The sequence below is a fragment of the Macrobrachium rosenbergii genome, chromosome 43 (assembly GCF_040412425.1).
Source record: "Macrobrachium rosenbergii isolate ZJJX-2024 chromosome 43, ASM4041242v1, whole genome shotgun sequence".
In the NCBI taxonomy this organism is placed as follows: domain Eukaryota; kingdom Metazoa; phylum Arthropoda; class Malacostraca; order Decapoda; family Palaemonidae; genus Macrobrachium; species Macrobrachium rosenbergii.
Genome location: NC_089783.1, coordinates 44,866,064 through 44,888,700, shown reverse-complemented (window position 1 = coordinate 44,888,700; position 22,637 = coordinate 44,866,064). Strand labels below are relative to the sequence as shown.

Sequence of the window (22,637 nt, the reverse complement as noted above, 5' to 3'; positions counted from 1 at the left end):
TTTTACTCATCTGGCACGGTATGCAGTTCTTCGCCCACTCTCAAACATCCTTCCTGATCCCATGCCATATGAAATTTTCTGTCATCAGGCACGCTGTTGTTCGTCCTGATGGATGGGAGAGTCCATGGATGATGTCAAACGTCTGCTTTCTCCTCGACACAGGTGAGTGCCGTGCGGTAGACTGCTGTTTCCAGGTCCACGGCTTGCTCCTTCACCAGGTCCTCGTAGTCTATGCCCAGGTGGACTGAATTTATCTCGACTCTTGAGAGGGTGTCGGCCACTGGGTTTCTTCTTGCTGGACAGAGTAAATGGTGCAGCCAAACTCGGAGATAGCAGCCAGGTGTCGTTGCTGCCTCGCCAACCATGCGTCTCCTGCCCTCGTGAATGCATGCACCAACAGCTTGTGGTCTGTCAGGATGGTGAAAGGGCTACCTTCCAAGAGGGACTTGAAGTGCCGCACAGCTTGGTAGATTTCCAGCAGCTCCCTGTCGAATGCACTGTAGCAGGTCTCCGGCGGCTTTAACTTGTCGCAGAAGAAGGCTAGAGGGGGGGGGGACCACCTACTACCTGCTCCAGCACGGCTCTGCAAGCAATGTTGCTGGTGTCAGTGGTAAGTCTCAGGGGGCAGTGGGGTCCTTCGTCTGTTGATGTGTTAAGGTGGTGGCTTTGGCACTCTGGGGCTGACCATGTCGACGAAGTGGAACTCCTGCCAAGGGACTTAATGGACTTTTGGTGTTGGAAACTTCTTCACTGTGTCCACTTTGGAGGCCATAGGGTGGACACCTGCCAGAAAGATCTCACAACCCAGGAAGTGTACCTTTTCCGCTCTGAAGGTACACTTGTCGAACCTGACAACCAAACCATTCCACTGCAGGTGCTGCAGCACAGCCCAGACATGGAGCAGGTGTTCCTCTGGGGACCTGGAGAAGATTAGGATGTCGTCTGTGTAGCAAACGCAGAAAGGTAGGTCCTCCAAGATGGTGTCCATAAGGCGGAATGTGGCCCCAGTATTCCTGAGGCCGAAGGTGGAGTAGGAGAAGGTATATGTCCCAAACAGCATGATGATGGCTGTCTTCGGAACGTCGTCAGGGTGCACTGGTACCTGAAAATAAGACTTGAGCAAATCCATTTTTGTAAATACTTTGGCCCCGTGCAGGCACCTGTGATAGGTCCTGCATGTTCAGCAAGGGATAGTGGTCTGGTGTCGTTACTAGGTTCAGCCAATGATAGTTCCCACAGGGCCTCCAAGAGCCGTCTGGCATCCTTATCATGTGGAGGGGGGATGCCCACAGACTCAATGCCTTCCTGTAGATTCCCATCTGTTCCATCTCGGCAAGGCTCGTTTAGCGTCTTGGAGTTTTTTGGGTGGCAATTGACGGAATTTGGCATGTGTTGGCAGGCCTGTTGTGGTGATGTGGTGGATGCCTTGCTTGGCCTGGGCTCCCGGCAACTGATGCAGCTCTGGCTTGAAGGCGTCTGGGAACTCATGGAGGAGGGAGCTGTATCTGTTCGAAGAGATGGAGCAGACAGCGGGCATCCCCGGCCTGGTGGAGAGCAGCCGGGAGCAGCAGGTTCTGGTATCCAGCAGGTGTTCGGCCGACATCTACCAGAAGTCTGTGGTGTGCAAGGAAATCGGCGCCTAGGAGAGGAAACTTGACGTCCACGATGACAAGGGGCCAATCATATTTAGGCTATGGCCCAGGATGGATATTCTGCGGGTCAAAGTTCCCTAGCAGTGGATGGGGCTTCCATTTGTGGCCACCAGTGCAGTTGCGGCGCTGGACATGTGGTCGCAGTCCTCCCTCAACAGTGGAAACACCATTTGCATAGCCCGTGTGTCTACCAGCATCCGTCATTTTGATATGGCATTGTGGATGAAGAATCCTACTGGCCGGGGCTCCTTAAAGGTTTGCGGCCACTGCTGTTATTTGTGGCTGAATTTCTCGTTTTTTGTGAAAGAACAGAGGGCTCTGCAATTTCTGGCGGTGCTTCTGAACCTCCGATGGAAGTTACATCAGGCTGGGTTTGTCCACGTCCTCTACTGCTGCAGCAGCGCCCTCTTCCTGTATACCACGTTCGTGTCCTCTGCCTCGGCTTCTTCTGTTACCAGGTTACAGGCTGCAGGTGTTGCGGCGTGTTTGGAGGCCTTGGTGGCCTCGTGGAGTTTGTGTGCAACGTTCACCAATTCGTCCATTGAAAGGGCATCCACATCCGTGATTTGCCCCCTCACCTCCTGCAGAAGGCGCTGCAGGAATACATCTCGCGACAAGTTGATCTCCTTCCTCTGACCGTGCGCGTCGATGCCCGGCAACATCAGGAGACCTCGTAGTTCGTCCCAGGTGTCCCTGGGTGATGCGTCCCACAGGGACTGGGTCATCAGGTCAAGGGCGAGTTGGGCTCTCTCTGGGATGGGCGTGGAGTATGTCGATGAGCTTATCTCACAGGTCTCTGTACTTGACTTTCCCCAGCTGCGAGTCCAACCATGGGGTGATTTTGTTGAAGACCTCCTCTGGTAGCATTGTCATGGTTACGTCCGCCTTGGTTTCCTCATCTGTAATTTTCGCCACTTGGAAATGGACATTTGCCTGCAGAAACCAGGATGCAGTGTTTTGTCATGAGAACGGAGGTAGTTTTATCGCCTGGCTCATTGCTGCCTTCAAAGGCGAGAGGGGGATGCAGAGGATCTGTGCGTCCTTGGAATGACTTTCTACCTCAGTGTCTGACATTTTTTCCTCACACCAAAACGCAAAATACGCGCCATATTTAGTCCGTTAATGGTGTTTGGGGCTTGTCAGAAGTCAAAACTATGCGCTGCATGGTTCCATTAATGACTTCTGAGTATGGTCAGACGTGAATCATAAATGGCGGGGCCATACCATTCAAGCACGCCAAAACGTACCTGGAGAGGTACACCATAATTAGTCCGTTAGTGGCGTGGGTGTTCTCCAAGGAAGGAGCTTTCAGAGGCCTAGACTTTTATTGCCATGTGGTTCCGTTGAAGGCTCTCTGAAGGTAAAGTGGCCGTAGTGAGTCCGTTAATGGTGAAGCCAAAACTGCTGTGTTTACTGTCAATCCTCAGGTCACCAGTTGTGTGGACAAAAAGGTCGAACTGGGTATTAACTGATTTATTCACCTGGGCTCGGGTATACATGGCAGTGTGTGGACGGAAATGTAGTGCCCGACCTCCGATTGCTGTGATCTGCACTCTGAGCAATTTGTGATTGTTGACAGTCAAACAAATGGCAATTTTAAGAGACATAACATACAACGATAAAATATATATCGGCAGAAAGGCCAGGAAATTCTACATACGAATATTTACATGAGATTCTTGACACGTTAATAAATGTGATGCATGAAGGTGATTGATGCGAAATGAAGAGATGTCAGACATCTTTACAGGCTAATTTAATTATTAAAAAAGGGAGGTGGAGTCAAATTAATGGTAAAAAGGGGGTTACAGCTGGGGGTCGCTGCAGACATCCTTTTATAATGCCTACAGTTTACCATATGAAGTGCACTGTTGATACTTATTTAGGAGATACACTGCTACAAGGATTTTCAAGCTATGGTAAATAGTTGGAACCATTTGAAATAGCCTTAATTTGGATTAGGTTGCCAAACTAAAATAGAACACTGAACTTGCTTTAGTTTGACTATCCTAATTAGAATTTATGCTTGTTTCAAAAGGTTCCAATGATTTACAGTAGCCTGAAAATCCTCAAAGCATGGTAGTGCCATCAGTTATCTCGTAGGACACTGTAGGCATTACTAAAGGATGTTCAACTCTTCGGACTCTACCTGCACCATACAAGGGGCAAAGGAACGCATAAATTGCAATTAAAAAGATGTCAAGGATAGCTGAATAAATGCATCATATTGGTGATCCAGCCTATTCCCTAATGACATCAGTTATGATATACTTTTTCTTTGGTGTAAAAAAGTTCTTGTTACCAAATGTGTTTATCAAGTACTGTAAGAACGCCAAAATAGACTGCAGCAAAGACAATGTATGCATAGCCACAATGACTTCATGTTGTATGCATAAGACAAAATAGGTTAGGTGGTGAGTGGTAGCTTGTAAAAGTTCTGTACAAGTGAGCTGTGAAATAAGAGGAAATACTCCTGCAACTAACTTGATAGTTTTAAATCATGAAGAGATTTTTACAAAGTGTGGTTCCATAAAAAATTAAGTGTGGTTCCATATTAAAAAAATTTCTTTACTGCTTGGGAGCCAGGATTGCAATGCCCGGAGGAAGGAGAGTCCTCAGCATGCGGTACTATATAACCAATCAGTTACCTGCTCAGCAACCGTCTTAGAGAGATGTTGGCTAAGTTGACAACTGATTAACAAGATGAGGAAAACAAATTACCTCCCTTGTATTTTCCCCACTTAGATTCCCGTTTTCTCAGTCACTTTCAATCGTTGACGACGTATGCAAAGGAGTCTGAGGAACAGTCGTAGGGGTAACGTTAAACCACTAAAACATGCCTTGGTTGACATTCTTATGGCTGTGTCGATAAACAAGAAGTCTGTCTTAACGAGCATTGTTGCGAGACATGGTGTGAAAACCCCTTAGAGTTTTGACACCAGAATTTGTTCTGATGGAAAGCATAATGACTATTGTAGTGCTTTTATGGATGACGTGTTAAAATAATCTACGGGGTAAACATGTATTTTCGACATGGGTTCTCGTTTTTCGTTGATTTCAAAGCACACTCTCTCTCTCTCTCTCTCTCTCTCTCTCTCTCTCTCTCTCTCTCTCTCTCTCTCTCTCATCTTGTTACAGAAAACGAGTATTTTACTCCACATTCATAGAAAACCGAAAAGCACTAAGCAGATAGACTACATAATAAAATTGTACTCTAGTGTTAGTCATTTAAATATTGTCTTTGTAACTGTCATAACCTTAATTTTGAGCTCAAATTAATTACTCGCTTATATATAGGGATATTTAACCTTTAAAATATTTTTACATGGTAAACTCAATGGCTTCTTGATAAGAAGTTAACTATACATTTTTGGTGCCAGAACATTGGTATATTCCAGCATTTTGCAACAGAATTTGACAAAGTTGTCAAAAATGATGACATAACTTAAAACCAGCCATGTTTCTAAACAAGGAAGACTTCGATTTCGCCTCCAGCACTGACCCTCTGATGTGAAATGTTACGGCTAAATGCTAAAATTATAATGGAAAACAATTGCCATGGCACCTTTCTCAGTATAAAAATACGTGAACTATTGACTTTAACTGTTCTTTAAAAACTACAATTTCACAGAACTTTTTAAAACTTAAATGAACAATTTTGACTGTTATGTTAATAGATTGCTTTCCTTCTACAGTTATTTGTCAATACTGTACATCATATTTAACAATTTGTGAAACACCAATTACCAGATTGCAAATTCACTCACTTGGTCAGAATTTGTTTTTAACCGATATTAACGTTTAGTAATAATGCTATCAGCAATTATTTGTTATATTGTTAGTTTTAGCTATTTTACTTGAAACTTACAAAAAATACAATATTTCCTGAAGGTTTTTTTGTCACGTGTACTGATTTTCGACATTTAAAAAATAGCAACTTTATGATGATGTGCACATTCATCAACATTAAACATTTCAATATTCTGTAAACATTTTTAAGAAATCAGTATTAAATTTCATGACTAAATTCAACATTACCACTTTTTAAAGTTATATATTTAACTTGGTGCCACTCTTATTTATAGTAGTTTACATGACATTTACCTTTGTATACAATATTTATTTAATAAGCTTGAATATTCCTATACATTCTTCTCAGATGTCTTCTAAACTAGAGATTTACAGACATTCGCAAGTAAACTTAAGACAAAATTAAATGAACTTTAACTTAAAACTATAAGTCATCCTTCTGTGTTTGTTACAACAAAAGCAGACAACTGACTCAAATGCCTAATAAATCGTCTTAAGCTCATCACCATTTAATGTAATTGACTGACTGAGGTAAATGGTCAGAGACGTGCAAAGCTATTGTCCTCCTGCCACGTTCTTTTCATCCCCAGCAGAGCAGCAGGTTGGACTAACGTCAGCCTTCACATGTACATGTGGACCATCAGGCCAGTTTACATTTCCGTGTGATAACGCCTTGCAAAGTCATCTCATTGCCAGGTAATTAGAGAGGAATGTCCTGCACCTAGTTGGAACATTCCTTCAGGTGTTTCAAGGCTTGAGTGTTAAATCAAATCTTTCAAACTGTAGTTTTTAAATAACTATGAAATTATAATTTTGTACTGATCATCTCATATTGTTCACCAAATAAACGACTATAAACAATTCTGTTTGTTTGCTTACCTGAACAAGGCCATATAACTGTAAAAATTGCAGTAATGTACTGAACAGGCCAACAAGTTTATGTAAATTACAAATTTTACATTGCTCACTAGAGCAGACCTAAATATCAAAATAACTGTTTCACATGCTAACTACAGTACAAGAGGGATAAACATGCTTCCCTTAATTTTTAGCATGTTCTTTGGTCAATTAAAGATATATTCTTGACCTTTTATCTCACTTCCTCATGAATAACCCTCTTAAAAACTTAATCAACAGACAATCTCAAGCATCATACTTTGGGTGAAAAACTCTCCCAAACTGACATGCTTTACATACAAAATCCTTCCAAATTGACACACTTTTTAGATATAATATCCTCCCAAACCAGAAAACTTTTTAGGCACAAAAATCTCAACCTGACGCTTTTTAAGCACAAAATTCTATCAAACTGATAGAATTTTGTGCTTAAAAACTGACAGACTTTTTAGGTACAAAACTTTCCCAAACTGACATTTACAGGGTACAAATCTCTCCCAAACTGAGCTTTTGGGTACAAAGCTCCCAAAATGACACCTTTAGGTACAAAACTCTACCAAACTGGCACACTTTCAAGGTATAAAACTCTCCCAGACTGACACCTCTTTAAGGTATAAAACTCTCCTATACTACCACACTTTTTGGATATAAAGCACTCTCACACAACAAAAAAAAAAAAAAAAACGCTCCCAAATCGATACATTTTTGGGGTACAAAACTCTCCTAAACTGACGCATTTTCTATGTACAATACTCTCCTAAACTGACGCATTTTCTACGCACAAAACACTCCTAAACTGACATTTTGTGGATACAAAAATTTCCAAACGTGTACTTTTAGGTAAAAAACTTTCCCAAACTGACACTATTTAGGGAAAATCTCCTAAGTGACAAACTTTTTAAGTACAAACTCTCAAACTGACACACAATTTGGGCACGAGATTCTCCCAAACTGACGCATTTTGTAGATAATCCTCCAAAACTGACACATTTTGTGTATACAAACTCTCCAAAAGCAACAACACTTTGGATACAAAACTGACACTCTATGGGAGTTCAAAATATTACCAGCTGATGCCATTTTTAGGGGGTTTGTAAAAATATCCCAAACTGGCCCACTTTTTTTGTACAAAACTCTGAAAACTGAGACACTTTCAGAGTAAATTCCCTCAAAACTTGTAGAATTTTTTGGTAAAAAAAAAACCTCCAGTGACATTTTACAGGCAAAAACTCTCCAGTTTTTAGGCAATATACTTCCCTAAACTAACAAACTTCCAAAGTAAAAACTCACAAACAGACTTCCCGAGTAAAACTCGCTCTTTAGGTGGTAAACCAAGTTTTTCCATCCAAAAAATATAAGCATGAGAATTTCCACAGAAAAAAGAGGCTCCCTTGAATTAAGAAGCTTTCCTTGCACAAACCTCACCCAAATAAACACCATTTATCCTAAAGACAAACACTTTCAAGAAAAAAAATCCACTTTATTGACACTTTCTGACCAAGCAAACTGCCCAACAAACACTTCACAGAAAAAAAAAATTTTCTATGTGTAACTTTCAAGGCAAAAATCTCACAAACTAAAAGTTTTGAGCAAAAAATTCACAGATCATAACTGAATGAATGGACTTAAAAATAAAAATTACGCAGACTAATAGACACCAACTTCAAAAATCCCACAAATAACAAACATTCTGGACAAAATGCACTAAAATAGATTTCCTAGGCAAAACAGGTAACAGACTTTCTAGACAAATACATCTTACACTAACAAAATTTCTAGGCAAAATCTAACAAAAAGTTTTGAATGCAACAGCATTTTAACAGACCAACAGACTTCCTGAAAGAGAAAGCAATCGCACAATCACACTGTCTATGAACATGTATCATCAACAATCTTTCTTCAGGGCTAACAGACTGTCTAAACCACAAAACTATCACAAACAAACATACTTCCTGAAAGCAGATATAAAATAATACTTTCTGGAGGAAAGTATGAAGAAGAAACAGACTTTGTCAAAGTCCAGTTTCGCAGTTTAACAGATTTTCTAAAGGACCACAGAAAAACAAACCTCTAGACTGTGAAAGCATTTGACAACTTTCTGAATGCAAAATATAAGAATCTTCCTGAAATGCCAAAAAACATAAACCAATACGTTTCATAAATTGTAAAAGTACCACAGATCAGCAGACTTTCTAAATGGAAAACTATCATAATCTAGGGCACTTTCTAAATCAAAACATAACAAAGAACAGAGACTTTCTGAATCCTAATTACCCAGAGAAATACTTTCTGAATAGCCATTATTCAAACACCAAATGACGCATGCATACTACACTTTTATTGAAAATGAAATTGATGAGTACTCAATTTAATAACTGATGACCAATAAGACAATTCCAAATTATCATCTGAACTCAAAAGTACTAAAAAAAAAAAGTACAAATTGAATCTCCAAGTCTATATCACAAACTGATACAATAACATCAATCTCGGGTATTAAAAACACACCGATAGACAAAATCCACTGTCACAAAGGAATATCACAGCACCAAATTTCACTCCCGTTGACCAATTTGTGCATACTAAAACCCACTGTCACTAGGTGATTTCTTAATACCAAATCCACGGTCACCTACAAAGGGGCCGAATACTAAAACCAGTCTCTACTTGATATTTGAATACTGAATCCACCGTAACCCAATAAAATCTGAATACCAGACTAACACAACACTTTCTACATACCAAACACCCCTATCGCTAATTCTTTCCATATTACATACTCCACTGTCATGAACAAACCTTTTTCTTGATTCAAAACTTAACCAGTATGAAGGCACATTACATGAACCACACACTTAATAAAGAATTGTTATAATCTACCTTTAAGAATCATAACCTACACATGATCAAGACTTTTGTACAACAAAATCAATATCAAAATCTCGATGAACACAACACTGATCATAACCTCTTATAACAGCCTCCTTGAACCAATTAACAATACTTGTACATGCTTAATCCTAAACTCTGATTAACTTCAATAGAATTTTCCAATGCCATTCCAAAATAAATATAAAATTCAGTCTATTTACACTCCTGAAGGTCAAACGTTTGAAAACATCTACATAAACCCAGACATCTTGAAAGGTATATTGCATACGATTGTCAGGTCTATTATTTATTATACTGATCTGTTATTATCTTAATATGTATAAAAAACCGATCGTCCTGACATCTGTAATGTTTACGTTCTCAGAATCGGCTGATTGAGTCTACTATTGAAAGAATTGGGAAAATCATTTTTTAGTTGCTAAAAGAAACGAATGTACTAACGGAATTATTTTTTATTTTGTACATAAAAGTTTATGATACAGTAATTCATGTTTCATTAAGAGAGAGAGAGAGAGAGAGAGAAATACAATTCATACACTAGACAGTACGTACACAAAGCATCCAAGCTACAAGCTATTAGATTGGCTACTTACAACCCTTCCAGCAAATTACCATCGAGAAAAGTTGATACCCTGCCATGTGATTTGCTACTTCAAACCATTCCAGCCAATAGCAAGTCATCATGGAGAGAGAGAGAGAGGGTGAACTGATGTTTAAATTGGTAAAAACAATTACAAATGTTGGGACGATCATTTTTTATACATATTACAATGATAGTAGATCAATATAACACAGTATAAATGGATTCTGTAAGTGAAATAACATTTTATTGGTATTTTTGCTGTTTTTTTTTAAATTAAAGGATATGTATACTAAGAGAGAGAAGGAGCCTCAATGGCTCGGTCGGTAGAGCAGCAGACTCGGACTTCATAAGAAGTCTGTGTCGCGGGTTCAAATCCGTAGCCGGCTGGTCAGAGGGCTGACACTTTGCTATCCGTGTAGACACCCCGGGATTATGTATGTAATCAACGGATAGGTTTGCTGAAAGCAAATGGGTGTTACAGACTAATACACACCCAAACAAAGCTACTCCAACATCTTCTAAAAACATAACAGACGCCTTACACATCTCGAACTGTCGGCCTAAACTGCTCACGTCTGCTCGCTGCTAGGGGAAAGGGAGCTGGGGATTTGGCACGATACATATACTGTACACGTGTTACCGGGGTCTAAGCGATGTCAGGCAGGGCAGCCGATCGAGGCTACGGCCTATCCCAACGCCAAATCAAAAGTCCTTCAAAAGAAGGCATCGTGCTTACCCCATATGAAAAATGGGAAAAAGCACATTAAACAAAGAAGAAGTATACTGACAGAGAGAGAGAGAGAGAGAGAGAGAGAGAGAGAGAGAGAGAGAAATACAACTCATACACTAGACAGTAGTACACACAGCATCCACGCTACAAGCTGTGTGATTGGCTACTTACACTTCCAGACAATCAGCATTGAGAAAAGTTGTACCCTGCTCTGTGATTCGCTACTTCAAACTCTTCTAGCCAACAGTGTGTCGTCTCGGGGAGAGAGAGAGAGAGAGAGAGAGAGAGAGAGAGAGAGAGAGAGAGAGAGAGAGAGAGAGAGAGAGAGAGAGAGAGATGAGGAACGTTTCCTCATATGACAAGGAAAATCAATGTTCGGTATATGTATGGAGATAGTACAATAATGCTTCCAACACGAGAAAGGCTTCATTATTAAACATTACCTTGGTAAACTTGTCAACAATATTTGTATCTGTCAATTCTAGGACAAACACATCCTTCAAAATTCCTTCAAGATTTATATATACACAATTGCTTGTGTTTAATTACTATTTTATCGATTTGTAAGATTTCTCACACATGATGTAATAAAATACACAAAATGAAAAGTCAGACTACGAAAAGAAGGTGTTTAAGCCCCAGCCTGGTACCCCCTTTTAAGAAGAAAGCATGTTTACGATGTGTGATTAAAAGTATTGTCATTTATTTGACCAAAAGGATAACTTTCAAGTTGCAGTTCAAACGAGCTCTCACAACTCCTTAAAAACTTGTTTAAGGTATTCGAAGTGTTGAGTTTTCTCGATTGGGCAGTGGGCTCTCTTGCCCGTAAGATTAAGGACTGTCCTACTATTCCTGAAGATAGTGCCTCCCACTTGCTGGGGGTCCTCTCGTGTATCCATAAAGGAATCAGGGACGGTTCACAGGAATTAGCTTCCCTTTACACAATGGGAGTTTTAAAGAAGAGAGAACGACCGTGTTCCTACACCTCTAGGGGAGTGACTCCCTCCCAGAAGTCGGCCCTTCTGTTTTTCTCGCTGGATCATCACCACCTGTTCTCGCAGGCTACAGTTCTGGAGATTTCTTCAAGAAGAAGAATACACAAGATGATCTTGCTCAATCTTCTAGGCGACCTAAGGAGGTACCCGCTCATGCCTCCAGGACAATCTCCCCACGCTTTCGTGGGCAGGGATAGTCACCTAGCCAAACAAAATAGCGCGATCCGCGAATTTCAAAATCTTTAGCTGCCGGTTAATAGAAACTATAGCAGTGTAATTACTTGGTAAGTTACTTATATAAAGATACTTTTCCCAAAAACTTATTCTTGCTCATTAAACACTTAGCCTTATTGGAGCACTGCACAACTTCCGTAGTTTATTTCCTTCAAACTTAACAACTATTTCCTCCAAGAATTTACAGGCTGTCGATCACCTGGAAAGAGGAGGAAAAAGTTAATTAAATCATGAAAAACTAGTCTTTTTGGCTTACAAGTCATCATAAAAAGGACATAATTAGCTATAATCAGGCTTCAAGCACCCTATTTCCAGGGGTCTCTGACTGAAAGGAGCACAGATGGATTCTTTAGTGATTTACCAAACATTTCAACTTAAATCTCAGTAACAGTAACTGTTAATGTCATAATTTTTGGCCTACAATGCGAATGTATTATTATTATTATTATTATTATTATTATTATTATTATTATTATTATTATTATTATTATTATTATTATTATTACCTTCGCCTTAGTGGTCAACAACCTCACCTCTCTAGTTAGAGACCAGAGTTCAATCCCACTGAAGAGAAACATTTTTGTCTGTTTCATGAAAAACCCACGGTGCACTTGTTGACCTAAGCAGTAAATTATGTACCTAATGGTAAGTCGACTGTGGATGGTCAAAACCAGAGCAGAAACAGCACAGGACCACTACCCTCATCCCAACAAGCCAAAAGGTTAAGGTAAAAATCCTCTATAGCCAATCTCTCTAAAAGGAACACGAGCTGGGTAAAAAGGATTACTCGGGCCTAAACATATCTATACCTAGTTAAGTCTCTCAACACTGCCAAAATGTAGTAAAATTTATCTGCCCAACATTATGATTGGTTACTTTAGCAAACGGATTTTTCCGTAAAGACTTTTTATGAGCTATTGGTAATACAATAGGTAACCTTTATTCTGTCTCTCACTCTTACTCATTCCCTGTTCACTGTTTAGATCTTTAAACTGTACTGAGTTCAAGCTTCCATGAAGAAGAGAGAGAGAGAGAGAGAGAGAGAGAGAGAGAGAGAGAGAGAGAGAGAGAGAGAGAGAGAGAGAGAGAGAGACTGATTTAAGCAGCATTATTTAGAAGCCTACTTATAAATAATCAAAACCTCTATAAACCTTTTACAATGGAGAACTAAAACCATTTCTGTACGGCCAGATCTTTTTATATAATCGAAATTTCTACAAACCTTTTAAAACAGACCTGACAACATTTCTGTCATACAAAACTTATTTACAAAAAATCTAAATTCCTATAAACCTTTTAAAACAAAAAACTGAAACCATTATACTAATTAAAATAAAACTCTTGCAGTAACTACCATATTTACATGTTCTGTGCTTTACAAAACCCCATTTTCAGATGCAAAAATAAAACTTCATATTACGATACTTACTCCAAATAAATTAATCATTACTGCAGTTCACTTCACAGCTCGTTGACAGCAGTTTATGCTGCGAGTAACATCAACAGACCTGTAAAAGAAAAGAAATTCTTTTTAATTCTAGAAACCAGTCAAGTTTTCATTTTGCTCACATGACATACATAATGTTCAGTTGACCCCCCGGTATTCGCGGGGGATGAGTACCACAACCCCCTGCGAATAGCTAAAATCCATGAATATTTGACACCCCTCTAAAAATGCTTGTAACTGCCTATTTTGATAGTTCAAACACCAAAAAAAAACTCTAAAAACACTTATACCCGAGTATTTTAATAGTTTTATGACAAAAAAATGCATTAAGTCAAGCAAATGATGTGAAAATACAGTAATTAGTGAATATTTCTCTATGAAAAATATCACGAATAGGTGAATTTCCTGCAAACAATGTTTATATACGTTCCACAGAAAAATCCGCAAATAGGTGAAAGCCGCGAATAAGCGGGGGTCCATTGTACTTGTTTAACTACAGTTTCATTAGGTACTATTAATAATAACAAATCAGACATTTTCCCCAAATATGCAAACCTAAATCTTTTTCATAAGCACATTCCTTCGTGTCAAGGATTATAATAAATTTTAAAGTACTTTTTATTTTTGCTACACATACAAACCAGAGCCTTTTAAACAGAAGTATCCACAGTGCAAGATGGAATGGTTGTTGAACTTAAACAAGTTGCTGGCTGCCAGTTACTGGGGTGACTGGGTGGTTACCCCTTACTAACCTTCTATTAGCCACGTTTTCCTTCAGCCACAGGCTGCTGTGGGATTATGATAAAAGTCTCTGGTTTGTATACCTAAAAAAAAATTACTTTAAAAACTTGTTACTCGTTCCTACAGAAATACAAACCGTCACCTTTGACTTACCCCCTGGGTGGGAGCTCGACCTTAATAACTGACTAGAGTTGAATGTTACCTAAACTGCCAGGCTTCCATTCACTTTTCCATCCCTTGCTAGGATTCCTAAAACCTCCTATTTGGTGTGGCATATACGATAACAGAGTGGTAGGGCCCCAGGCATGAATGAGACTACTTGAGAGAGGAAACTCACTCAAGTAAGGAGAACCCTGAAATCCCCCATAAGGGAATTAAGTCAGCTAATCCTTGCTAATACCAAGTGATGGGTCTAGGTAGAAGGGAAGTGGTTTGTTTGACTACTGGGAAGCAGGGAACCCTCTGATACTTAAGCATCATCCAGTTGCTGCAACAGCAGACGTACCAGACATTATTATAAGGGTGGGCATATGGTCCCCAGCCTTCTGCAATACACCCTGGGAGGGGGTGTACTCAGGGAAGGAGAAAGGCCTTCCCAATAGCAATAAATGCTTCCCACACGGTTTTTTTAGGATGGGGAAAAACACAAAGCGAGTAAAATGCAAGGATGTAGTTGACCTTATCTAAATTAAGGCAACAGGTCCTTAATTTGCCAGGGAGCAAAGTCGCCACTCCAGTAAGCTAACCTACTATGAGATTCAGAGCCTTTGTCCCGATGTTTTTCCGGAATAACTTTTTTTCTGTGCATTTGACAAAGATATTACTTAGCCATAGTATACTTTACATTCCTACCTAATTTCGGCAGCATTCTTTATTACTTATATCAGAAAAAAGTATATTCATAAGAGTAAAATAAAGCAGCCGAAGCCAGTGGCGGAACACTCTAATGTATGGGTTCAAAGTTATACATGACGTAAACATATGGATGGATGGATGTATGATATTTAGGGCAAAAGCCCAGGCACTGGGGCCAAGAAGGCCATTCAGCGCCACACGTAAACATATGACGTCCCAACTCCTCCCACAAGGTAACGACGACAACAGCTGTCTCTGAAATTCTGAATGAATATTCGTATCTTGTCAAGGCTTCAAGAATGGCGGCTATAAGTCATTGTCCCCGTGGTTGCAGGACAGCTTTTGTGATTCGACTTGCACAATTGTTTAGAAGTGAGGAGGCCCGTGGCAAACCCTACGTAAGCTTGTACAGGTAAATGAATAATAGGGCCCCTTTTTTGGATAAGGAGTACACCCGGACATCCAAGGCTACCAAGTTTTGTCATCTGTTGACTTCCAAAAGGTGCAGAAAGATAATTATATTCCATAAAGTGTGTAAGGAAGGTACTGAGTGACATACTGGCTGAGTGTTGTCTAGTTTATTACTGGTTCCTTACTGAAAAAAATGTGCATTGTTGTTTTAGATTTAGCTGGCCTTGTGCCAGCATGGGCTCTTGCTCCTAGAGCAACCCGTAACGAAAATGTACAGAATCTTCTTGGTTGTTATTGGCTGGTGCGAGCCACAACGTAGTTTCTACCCACAGACAAGACAGAACATAGTCATTGATGATGAGGAGGATGACCTTCCTGGAGAGCGATGGAGAATAAATTGTTTTTTTGTATGGGATGTTTCATTTCTGTACTTACAAAATATGTTTTTGAAACATATAAGCCTAACAATAGTTGTTTCCATTCTAAAAATGTATTACACATATTGATACTTATCAATAAATTGGAGTATATCGATTTAATGATCTACTCTAAAAACCAACTCCTCAAACAGCGACAAAACTTACAGAAAATACACCTTTATGGTGTTCAAGCCACTTTATAAATAAATGGCAATCTCCATTTTAATTTCCCTATCACTTATACTTGACAGGTTACTATTTTAAACTGGACAGTCTTCACAGTGGATTGGACTGATTTAGATAATGGAATTTAGGGCATAGCCTAAGGGTGGAACCTATTAATGTCATTCAGGTCTGAGTAGTTGTTGGAAGTGTTGGAAAGCAAGCACGGAAAAAGCAATGCATAAAAATTACAGAATATTAGCAAGAAAAATAGAGGGTTGTTGGTCATTTTGTGTTAAGATCACTTACCAATCTAATCCTATGCAACTGTCTATTTATGACAATGATCGTCACTTTCATATTAGGAAAAGTATCAAAGGAGCTACGAAGAATGCCAAAGTTTTCTTCACTTTGTTAATTGAGTTTTAATTATATAATTTTTCAATGGAGAAATAGTGATAGAAAGTAACTTCTCGGATTACTTGCAGAAATTCTTTTCTTCAAGGATTCTAGCACTCGACCTCATGGCATAAATCCTATATACTACTACCACTACTACAAAGTGTAAACAAGGAGTATTGGTTGTATTTCATTGTTGCCATTGTATTTCATTGTTGCCAGAGGTTGAGACTTTTTCACGAATAGCCAATCATCCATCGAGAAGGAGGCAAGTAAATGACGTCATAAGTTACGTCATTATATCTGAGTTTGCTGGCAATGTCTACAAGAATTTGGAGTAACTCTTATAATTACCGGAATTATGCAACTTTCCTAATACAGAATACGGTCAAAAATTAGGTAGGGATGTAAGATACCCTGTGACAAAGTGTCATCTTTGTCAGGTAGGCGTTGATAAAATTTTATTCTGTAAAAACACCGGGACACCGGTTGCAAATCTCATAGTAGGGTACTGCAAATTAAAATAAATACAGTAATACGCTTGTGACCAAACATAAGGAACTGGGTCCACCACTGGCTAAGTAGGGGGTGCCTCCTGCCCCCAAACCCCCAACCTAATCTAACCTACAATAAATCAAATAAAAAAAATGTTGCAACACAACTCAGCCTAACCTAACCTAGGATGCTGGTTCCCGAAATTATATACTTATCTAGTGTGTGGTCTCTTTTAAAAACATCCAGTAAACTTTACCCTAACAAGAATCACAACTTGCTGAAGTAGGCTATCTTGGAGAGTCTAAAACATATCTTGTCATTTCACCATTTTGCATTTTCAACCATCAAAAAAACCCTGGTTTTACATAGTCAATATCCACAACTGTAAGATATTACAGGGTTTCTGTATCTTTAAACTGCTAATTTATTACCAAAATGAACATCATCATCATTCAAAACACAACTGATAAAATTTAAATCAGTCAAAATAATCCAAGGAAGAAATGTCACAAGTCTGTACCAAAAACAACTTTAAAAAGTCCCAATAACAAAATTTTTGGCTGTTAGTAAATATCTCACTAGGGGTAAATTTTTAATAGATTTTACTATGATTTTTGTATTCAGCATATTACCGATAAAATTACTTGCCCTGCATATTTCTTTGTTACCTTTGAGTGATGGGTTAGTTCTCTCCAATGTTACAAAATTCTAATAATTTTTTTTCTAGATTTGGAATTTCTCCAAAGCATCCTTTCTGAGAAAGTGAACTGATCCTGTATCGCAATTTCCTTAAGCTCCCCTACAGTTTGAAAAATACGTCCTTTGAAGCCTTTCATTTTTTTATGGGGATGAGGGATCACTTCAGGTTTTTCCATCAACTATCTGACCCTACGACTATATCCTAAGGTATTCTAGGTCCTGCTAACTCTGTCTAACATCTAAAATATGCACAACTTGTGTAACAAGTTAAATACCTAGGCTATCATCAGTAGGTTAGCTTAGCCAGAGAATGGGTTCCATTCATGACTTAACCTCTAACTGTGAATTTTAGGCTTCAGGCAACAGTCCAATGTAGAACTAAACAAACAATCTTAGTAAAACACTTTAATCGATGAAATTCCGTCACAATAGTCTTATCAGCATGAAGTTATGGCCAATTAGATGTCAATAGTCTGGGGGAAACTAGTTTTTAATACTTTTTTGCAAGTTAGCAAATATATGGCTTTGATCTACCAATATACCCATTAATCTGCCTTTAACATACAAAAGACTTGACTTACATTCAGTATACGAAAGATGAACTGCCAATTACATCATTGTACAATAATACGGATGAACTAGTGACATTTCAGGAACAGTAACGTCAGTTGACACCAGTTCCAATATTATCCCGACGGGATTTGATGTCGAACACTTAAAACGACAAATATTTAGAGAAATTTCTCAATATTTTTTAATTAAAAGATCTGAGTATAAGAAGCGTCCATTAATACTGAAATTTTAATATGGACTGTTGATATATCAGCACAATATAATAAAAGCCCAGTAAATAATGCTATAGCACTGGAGTGATTAAAACGTATTTTACGCAAATATACAGCTAAAAGTCAGACTACGGAAAATACGAGAAATCTCGTGGCTTCTGTTGTTTGAGACAAGCAGGTAAATCCTTAAGAGGAATGAAAATAAACAAATAAGCATAAAAGGAAACCAAAAGGAATAAAATAGGGTTATATCTATGAAGTGTTCCTTTTCAGCTATATTACAAATTCATATTAAGATATCTTATTTTAATTATTCATCGCATCTAGTGGTTTCGTAACGTTTCCGCATTCGAACTGCATCTTGGCTCAACTAACTTGAGACCATATGTAGTTATTCTTGTGTTGACTCCATCCGCTGGCTCTTATGTGCAGCAAGTCTTTCAAATGTTTTGGACGCCCAGTCTTTAAAGCTTGGTGAGTCGTTACATAATTTTAAACTTTATTCTAGCTTTGATAGGGAGCCAGCGCAACTTAAAACAATAAAGCAGCACACCCAAGTCACGGACTCTGACAGCAATCAGAACTGCATTACTATCTATAATTGGCCGAACATAACTATAGGTTTCTTAAGTTTTTTTTCCGCAAACATAATTCAGTTTGTTTCATTTTAATTGTTTATATGTCATCAAGTCCTTGACACTTGTAAGAACATCATTCACTTTTTCATTTGTATCCCCGATGTCGTATTTAGAAAAACAAAACTTTCATGTGCAAATAGCTTGAACTTAACCCCCTGAGTCTGAGGTACATCCGGTTGAACATGTGCAAAATATGGTTGGGCCTACTGTACATTCTTCCTTGGGGTACTCCTCCTCTTATTGTTTTGTGAGATGGCTATGGTTTCCAAATTGTACACAGTATTTTCAATCATGCAGGTAGTATATCAAATACTCAATGGTTTCTCCAGTAATTCCAATGGAGCGTAAATCATTTAGAAGTTCATTCACAAGTGTACCAGAAGCTGTGCTGGGATCGAGTAAGACCAAAATACCACATATACTTCATCTATTATCATTAATAGATCATTTACAACAGAGCATACAGCAGTCTCCTCAAAATATAATTGTCTATAAGCTGGCTGGCTGTTTGACAAAATATTTACCCTTTCCAGGTGAATAATTAATTATTCAAAAAACACATATTCTAGCATTCTGGAAACAAATGATAAATTTGAAGCAGGTCTGTATGAACATAAATTTTGATAAACAAGTGCAACTTTCACAACTGCTTTAGCACTAGCCACTTTCTCAGATGTAGCGAGTCTGCATTAAGAGATGCTGACAACAATTTTCATCATTATATCAGTAAGGCTTGAAAATTCTTCCACTCCAGCAACTTCAGATATTAGTATCAGGTCACTGTCGCAATTTTCTCCTAAAAAATTCCTGGAAAATGTCAGTCAGTTCTTGGTCACTGAAACCTTAAGGGAGTCCTTTTGTAACCCTCAACATTTCCGGTTAAGCCACAAAGAACTCTATATAATTTTTTCAGATTTATTTGTACTTATTTTTATTAACGATTTTTTAAAAGCCTGCAATCTTCCCATGCAGTTTTAGTCTTTATCCTTCGCCACTTGTCACTATTTGTTGTCCTTTGTTTCCCCTCTTTGGTCTGTCTCTCAACTTGACCGTAAGTAGTCTACACCTGATAATCATGCGTTTCTGTCTCCACGGGCACATATGTTCACTTTCGATAACCAAATTACAAGCATCCATAACACAATTTGCATTGTTCTCACTAGATCTACGTTATCATGATCACAAGGAATATTTATATCTTCACTCATTACCGGAATCCCTTCATTAACGAAAACACACAAAGATAAATTCGACCTGTTCCTAAAACTTGCGTTCTTTAGCACATTGCATTTCAGTACCGATATTTTAAATGTTATAAGCTTTGTTTACACGGGAGATAATACACTACTCAACACTAGTGCAGTACTCCTCAAGACCAATAGCCGATAAAGTTATTTACGATGTCATTTACAGTAAAACATGATCTAAAATGTGTATCTGAGTCTTCAATCGATTCCAATATCCCTCATTATACCTCAAGTTTCGAAAAATTAATTTCAAACTTAACTAGATAGCTTTTGTAAGTTGCCGTTAAAGAAGTCTGTATTATAGGCTTTGGTATTGATGTCAGCTGGTAATTCGTCTGTCTCGCGTGATTTTGGCCCATAGCCAAAAACAGTTGGCCGGAGACAAATTATTTATTCGTCTTTAAAAGAAAATAGCAAAAATTACAGTAGCCAATAGGGGTTACTCTTACAAAATTGTTGCTGTATTGTTCAAGATTTTGGTGGACAGTGACCACATTTTGTTCTTCAAAGTCCGTCTGAATTTCTGCCGTAAGCTGTTGATGAAAACATTGCATTATCTTCAAACATTCTCCTTATAAAGTTAAAAAAATAAATTTCTTTAAATTAAAAATGAACAACAAAAACTAGTTTTTCAGTGGCTTTGAAATACGTTCATTTGCACATACCAAGTTTTTATTTGATTAATTTTACCGTACTGGAGGTACAGGAGAACTGTCAAGTACCCCACAAGTGGGGCGGGGGCGTCACCAAACGAGACCTCACTTTCCATAGACTTAAAAGCCTAAGAGTTATGGACAATTAGTTTAACGACCGAGTTGCCATTCTATACTCTTATAGGGCTAGCTCGTAGGGTTTATTCCTAATGAACACATCAGCTCTACTTCAATATATTGCAACTCTTAAAAATTAAATTTTTGGATAAACTGTCAAAATTTCTGTCGGAGACTTCCTTCAGAGACCTGATATATGTCAGTATGTCAAAACTGGAGATTCACCATAGATAAGGTTGCCCATAAGTAGTGTCGTGCATTCTGGGACTGGGTCTTGCGAGTTATTCATTAAATACCCAAGAGGTAAGACATGCAAGATCAATTCTGAAAGACTGAATAGGAAATACACTTGGCGGGGCAGTTTTTTTTTTACGTGACTGAGCTAAAAAGATTTGCAGGTTTCGAAAGTGTTTCCACCGTAAGACACAAAAGACTTCTGGAGCTTCCTTTTGTTTACTATACCTTTTCCACTGCCAAAAAGACCAGCCAGCACATTCCCTGCAACAGTCACAGCTTTCTCTTTTTTCGTACAGCAGTTATACCAGATGTAACTCTCTCAATCGAAATTCAGTCCAACACTTTAGCAAAAATACTAGTAAATAAAAAATTTTGATTGATAGCACAGTGATGAGACGTATGCACAGGATGGCGGAGGATGAAGAAATGTCGGTGTCCAATAGATGAGTGACCCACCTGCCTACCACGTATAAGTACCTTGTTACTAAGCTTCAGCCAGAAACAGCTCCTAGATGGCACTGGCTAGCGAATGAGACCTGGAGTACAACGAGTAATAGACAAAAGTACAAGGTACATGCATTCAATTTTCAGGGAGGATATGATGAACACAAGATAGAACATACTATGTACTCAGATCTTAATAGTGAAGGCAAATGAAGTGAAAAAGGGACAAGAATAGATATTTGGATGAACAGGCTGGTGTAGTTGATAAAGTGGCACTAGTGTTAAGATAGCCCTCAAAATTATTAATGGAAAGAAAATACCTGTCTGAGGGAGGGATTATTCAGCACTAACATCAGAAGAAAAAGAAAGATAATGCTGGGCGGTACATTTTTGATAAGATAGCAGAGATGAAGGGGATAATTTGAATGATATACTAGATGAAGACCTGAATATGCTTAGAAATGATGTTGCTAGGAAATACTTCCCTATTGATGGCACTGGTTAGTTTACATACAAACATAATTAAGTTCACAACCTTTGAGGAAACTATTTCTCCAATGTGTAATCTGGTCTTCAAACCATTTACATGAGTGTAATACTGTATGTATACGAAGGTTTCTGTGGTCTAAGGCAATTGATGTTTCACCATGCATGTGACGGCTGGAGTGTAAATTTCAGTTTTTGTAACTGGTTTCACATTCTTGGGTTTAACCGTTTCATTAATAGTTAGCAATTTCCTTTTTCTGGAATCTTTTTGGTACATTTAATTTGAAGTGGGGCTTCTTACTCACTGGTCCATTTTTGTGGCAATGGTTTGTTTCTTGATAACAGTTGTTTATAAATTACTTTTTGTTTGACAGATTGATAGTTTCACTGTAATTTGTGTCCAGCTTTTTTAACGAGCTCTTTCTAAGGCCTTTTCTTTTATTTTGAAGTTTATATAGTATTGTCATTATTTTCACCTCGTTCTTCTATAATGTCTTGCTTAATTTCCTGTTTCTGTGTGATAGTGGGTACGTATTAGAGATTTGGGTCTTTCATGCTAATTTCTTTCTGGGTTGTATTTTTGTCTAAGCTCTGTTCTATACCTTGTCA

General features: G+C 38.5%; 1 long non-coding RNA gene across 1 annotated transcript; it reads right to left on the bottom strand.

Annotated features, from left to right (window-relative positions):
• Positions 1–11,616: 11,616 nt before the first annotated feature.
• Positions 11,617–21,836, bottom strand: LOC136828531 (uncharacterized). Its single transcript, XR_010850091.1, has 3 exons — positions 21,324–21,836; positions 13,223–13,301; positions 11,617–11,992 (listed from the first exon to the last, which is right to left on the bottom strand). It is a non-coding gene; the product is annotated as an uncharacterized lncRNA (long non-coding RNA).
• Between the last annotated feature and the right edge of the window lie 801 nt (positions 21,837–22,637).